The sequence below is a fragment of the Anoplophora glabripennis genome, unplaced genomic scaffold (assembly GCF_000390285.2).
Source record: "Anoplophora glabripennis isolate ALB-LARVAE unplaced genomic scaffold, Agla_2.0 scaffold418, whole genome shotgun sequence".
In the NCBI taxonomy this organism is placed as follows: Eukaryota; Metazoa; Arthropoda; class Insecta; order Coleoptera; family Cerambycidae; genus Anoplophora; species Anoplophora glabripennis.
The window spans coordinates 95,901-101,900 of NW_019416647.1; the positions used below are offsets into that span (position 1 = coordinate 95,901).

At 33.2% G+C, this 6,000-nt stretch overlaps 1 protein-coding gene across 2 annotated transcripts in view; it reads right to left on the reverse strand.

Annotated features, from left to right (window-relative positions):
* Positions 1-3,608, reverse strand: part of LOC108910095 (fibroblast growth factor receptor homolog 1) — a 43,299-nt gene extending 39,691 nt beyond the window's left edge. For both annotated transcript variants that reach the window (XM_018714605.1, XM_018714604.1), the window contains exon 1: positions 3,379-3,608. The gene's annotated coding sequence lies outside the window, so the exon portion shown is untranslated. The remainder of the gene's footprint in view (positions 1-3,378) is intronic.
* Positions 3,609-6,000: the final 2,392 nt, after the last annotated feature.

The following is a 6,000-nucleotide window of genomic DNA, read 5'->3' on the forward strand; positions in this document are numbered from 1 at the left end:
GGGAATGGGTTTTGTAATTTTAAAACACATTCTTTTTTCTCCCAAATATTTAGATGAATTTATTATTTTAGAGTACTGAAAGCTGTAGAAAGCTAAAATATGTTTTTGCTGCATGTTGTTTTTGTTGATGATGTTTTTCGAAAGGTCCCATCTTTTTCAACAACTTTTAATAAGAAAAATTTTCGATATCTCTTCCCGATCTAAAGATATAGAACGATATATAGAGAAACATACTGACTGGTTCAATCAAGTCTGTTACTGAATTTATCAGCGTTGCCGTAAGAAAATAGAATTATAAATATAAAAATTATAACATTGTGCATAAATTTTTTTTGTGAAAATAGTTTTGCCTAACCAAAGATCTCACACTGAAAAAGCTAACAAATACACACTATACAGAGTGTCCCGCATAAGAACCGACACAGAGCTAGGGCCGCCGGCAGGGGGGGGTTCAGGGGGGGCCCGTCGACCCCCCCCCCTGGATTTTTAAAAAACAATTTTCGTCTAATTTCTTAAATTTTATAATACCGCCTAGAAATTTAAAATTTCACATTAACTTAAAACGATAAAATAAAACAATGTAATTTGAGTGTAATGCAAAAACGCGTTGTGCGAAAACTCCCACAAAGCCAATATCCGCGGGCGTTAAAAAGCGGCCAGCGCCAGTTTCCTAGCCTGCGTTTACTTTGACTCTGAATTTTTGTGTATTATTATTATTTAGAAATTAAAGTTGTGTTGTTTTTTGTTGTTTTTATTTCGGTTCTGTTGGTTTTCCTTCTAATAAAACTGGAGTATACTTTTGTAATTGTTTTATTTGTAATAAACACAAAACATGAGCGACCATTAGACAAGCTCCATTTTGATACACACGCATACATTAGCAACAGAACCATAGAACATAGAATAATAGAAAACAACTAAAGATTAATATTCTATCAGTGATACCAACGTATTAATCCAAAACTAATTCTAGACTAGTAAATTGACTTTAAACTTTTTGACCCCCCTACATTTTTTTCTGGCGGTGGCCCTACACAGAGCAGGTGCATGTAGGGATGTCCAAAATATAATATTTAACCAAACTTACCTATATACAAAGTTGCACGCCTGAGGAGTTATTAGCCCCCAAAATGGGACCCTAAATTTCGAAAAACATTAATATCTCTGAACACTTTACCGCAGAAGAACCAAATTTGGTACATGATTTAGGTTTATTACTGGTCTTCTTTGACTATGATTTAAAGTTAATTGAAGCACTACAAGGTGTTCATTGGGGATTACTCACCCCTAAAATTGTATCGAATTTTTTTTTCATTGACCGAATTGAAAAATAATAATATTAATTCACTGCAGAATTTTTTTACTCCCGTTAAATTTTAAAAAACTCTATGGTTTTCATAAAAAACCGTATTAACTGAAACAAGATTTTAACAGAGTTTATTAGAAAATAATCGAAAAGTCAGTAGTAAGCCATGAATTTATCTTTCAAACTTGTCAGTTAATAATAAAATTATTTTATTTCCACAATTGCCTCTGATTGTTTGAAAAATATCAATTATTATTTTTATTATTTATTTGTGTTTTTCACTTAATACAATATTTAAAAACTACCTACCTAGGTACTTGCTTTCTTTTTGCAGAATTAGGAAAGAAGTGTAGTAAAATTTATTTGGCCAATTGTCAAATTTGAGAGATAAAGCCTACTACTGACTTTTCGATAATTTTCTAATGAAGACTGTTAAAATCTTGTGTCAGTTGATACGGTTTTTCTTGAAAAACATACAGTTTTTTTAAATTTAACAAGAGTAAAAAAAAAATTAAATTAAATTCTGCTATGAATTAATATTATTATTTTTCAATTCGGTCAATGAAAAAAAAGTTCGGACAATTTTAGGGGTGAGTCAAATGAATTAACACCTTGTAGTGCTTCAATTAACTTTAAATCATAGTCAAAGAAGACCAGTAATAAACTTAAATCATGTACCAAATTTGGTTCTTCTACGGTAAAGTGTTGCAAAGATATTAATTTTTTTCGAAATTTAGGGCCCCACTTTGAGGGCTAATAACTCCTCAGGGGTCCAACTTTGTATATAGGTAAGTTTGGTTAGATTACAATATTTTGGACACCCCTACATGCACCTGCCTTGTGTCGGTTCTTATGCGGGACACCCTGTATATCGCGCATTTTAAAAAGTTGTTAACCTTTCGAAAATCTATTCGTTTTCGTCTTTCAAACTTTTGGATCAATTAATTTTTTTCTATCTTTTCGCAAAAAAAAACCGATTAAATAAGGAAAAAACACAAGTTGCGCCACAAATAAATAACTTGAGGCAATATCTAAACATGTAAGTGTCTAGCAACTTACACCATTCTTCTTTTGAAGTAGAATGCTCTTTTGTTTTCTCTGCCAAATTACTTGCAGATTTGGTACCAAATGAAATCTCGATTTATAAATATATTTAACTCTTTTTTTGTTAACAATCTGGTACCATTATTAAATAAATTGTAGATTCATCGACGTCACTGTTCTTTGTACTAGCCAGGAAATACGTTGAAAGAATATTCTAACGTGTATGCTAATTATACTTATTTATGTTTAACAACATTTTCAAAATGAGGATGTCATATGAAGACAAAGTTTTCAACCTTTTGCGTTTTGTTTCTTAAAAGGCCGTGTTTCAGAAATAAATATCCATCCCGCGTTTGATTGATGAAAACGTCGAGTAAAACTATGGAGAAACTTTTACTTTTTCCTTGAGAAATTCTATTTTAAAACACCCTATACCCACATATTATGACCCTGAACATAAGACAGCCTTATACCTGTAAAATTATCAGACAGCACGCTGTTTTCTGATTATTTTTAACACCGAAACGTATAAACAAACCGCTAGATAAAATGTTTATTAGCGCAGAGCCTTTAATTCTTTAATTTATTATTTTTACTTTGTTAGTGTTATGCCCATTTCCGCCAGGATTATGAACATTGGGCGAGCTCCCAAAAGGGGTTTCCTCAAGGATGAAATCTAGTTACTTTATTTGCCTAAAATGACTAAACACTAAAGTAAATATTTACACGTGTAATTCCAAATAATAACAAATCGCAGTTCATAAAATTTTAGCGGGGAACAAAAATTTGTTGAAAAATCCGCATGTTATATACACAAAATAATGTTCAGCAAATGTTATTGATCTAATAAAGTGGGATATCTGGCAAGGCATCGTTTTCATTATGCTGTTCATAAAATAATCCACGCCAGTCCAAAAATAAATCCAACTCGCAAAATAGTCGAACGCTGTGTCGAAACGTGTTCGAAACAGCGTTGTAACACGGTCACTACGAATTTCTTCTAAAAAAAAAAAAAATATGTACGTTACCTATCTTGAGATTATATCGCATTAATGATATACTAGTAGTCCTTTTTCGGCGATCACAAAAATCACTGATGTTTGGAACACAACACAACACTTAATCTTTGGGCAAGGCCTTATTTTGAAAGATGCGGGCCAGTCTATGAATGAACTCAGTTCCCACACTACTATGCGCCTGACCGTCCTTAAGGGCTGGTTAGCTTCAGATGTAGGCGGTCTGCCTCAACTCGCTTGCTTCGACGCCACAGCAATTCTGAGTTAGCTTAGCGGCTTTCTTAACGCACCAGACTATTTTCTACCACCACAGAGTTCTGGTTCGCATACGATACACGTACTTGCGAATAAATATAATTCCATCTTCATCCCAAATGTGTTCTCTTAATGATCCGCAATCAGTAAAATTGTCTGTTTGTTAAACTTGACCTTCCAGATAATAAATTGTGTCTTCCCTATTCGTTTTGCTCAAATAATACGTCGCTGTCGAATAAGCATCCGCTGTGTATATTCCAGCGTACAATGCATCCCGTTTTCGATGACATGCTACGATATCGCGACTATTATAGGAGATAGAATGTTGTAGTTTTCGTGAACCATCATTTTTTTTTTGAAGGGGAATCAAAAAGGATTTTCGGAATGTTTTTTAATTTTTAAGTCTTTTTGCATAAAATTCTGTGACTTAATTTTTTATATCTTCGGTTCTCAACATGTAGACAGTGTCGTAGATATGGTAATAGGGCAAATATTAGAATAATAGGTTCAGTTCTTCAGTTCTTGTTTATGAGGTTAGAAATTTTTGCATAAATAGATTTTTGGTACGAAGAATATCGACTTAGCTTTAAAATAAAAAAAATAAAATGATAATTAGTGTCTAAAATATATGTATTTGTCAATCACAAAATTAGAAAAATTAAAAGAGTTATAGCCAACAACCCCATATGTCATCAGCATTATGCATTAATAATATTTGAATAAATAATATTGTAATTCTATCAGTATCAGAAAAATTGACAAAATTCAATGAACTTTTAAAAGATAATACCATTGTTTGTTGTGCCAGATATCTGTCATCGCTGCTTTAATGTTTTGTTTCCGATTCTGTATGCTCCATATTATTTTCAACCTGATACATTTTTTGAACTTGTTTAAAATCGTAAAAATTCTGCTCCACTTTGATTTCCGATCAAACAAGTCTCCGTGTGTTTTTTAGTATTATAAATTTTATACAGGGTGTAACTAAATAAGTGTAAAACATTTAAGGGGGTGATTCCTCATCGAAAAAAAGATAGGATCTTTCATATAAAGAAACTTCATTGGAGCATCCCTTGTTAAGATACAGCCCCTTAAAGGGGGTACATAAAATTTGTTTAACAATTTTTTTCACAAGCACTAAACAAGTTACAATATTGAAATTAACCTGACATTTTCTACTACCAAAAAGACACTTAGCCAGTAATTTATTTGGTTTACCCCATGGTTGTAAGGGGTGGAAAACGCAACCCCTAAAATTTATTTCCAACGTAATTTTTTGTCTTATTATTTTTTTACCATTTAAAAATTTATTTCCGATAGCCTGTTTCATTCTAAAAAAAAATGTCTCTTGAATTTTTTGCCCAAATTAAACCAGTTCGCAGCAAAAAATTATTTTACGAACAAGATACATATCGCCATAAAACGAAAATACGAAACTAATTTATCTAGTAGGCCGCCATTAGCGATACTGACAATTAAATTGGAATCAAGCTGTCAGTTTGTAAATTTTTGAAATTGAAGTAATACTAATTGTGTATTGTTCTGTTCTTAATTTGTTACTTTAATAATTCACTTGTTATTAAAATGGCATACACAAATGAGGAAATGGCTGATATGCATTACGTTTACGGTCTGTCGCAGGGGAATGGGTTAGAAGCTTCTACAAGATATGCTGAAATGTATCCTCAACGGCAGCATCCTTCACATAGAATATTTGTCTGACTTCATCAACGATTACGTGAATATGGTTCATTCAACAAAAGAACGCAGGATTGTGGTCGCCATCGAGAAGTAAGAACACCACAGCTTGAGGCAGCAGTACTTAATTTGATAGAAGAACAACCTACTACCAGTACTAGAAAGATTGCTTTCCAGCTAAATGTTGATCATATGACGGTATTTCGAATTTTAAAGGAACATCTCTTATACCCTTACCATCTGCAACGAGTACAGGCACTGTTACCGCGAGACTTTCCGAACCGTCTTGAATTTTGCAATTGGATGCTGGAAATGATTAGAAGAAATCGTGACTTTCTGAAGACGATCGAATTCACAGACGAATGTAGTTTTTCTCGGGACAAGATTATTAATTTTCATAATTACCACATATGGGCTGATGAAAACCATCACGCTATTGTCGAAACTAACCATCAAGAACAGTTTTCTCTTAAGGTGTGGGTCGGAGTTATTGGGGATTATTTAATTGGGCCTCATTTTCTACCTCCTCGATTAAATGGTGAGGCATACGTTCAATTTTTAAGAAAAGTGCATCCCCCCGTACTGCTGGAGGAAGTTCCTTTGGGCGTCAGAAGGGATATGGTTTTTATGCATGATGGGGCTCCCGCCCATTTTAGTCAAGTAGCACGTCAGCATTTAACT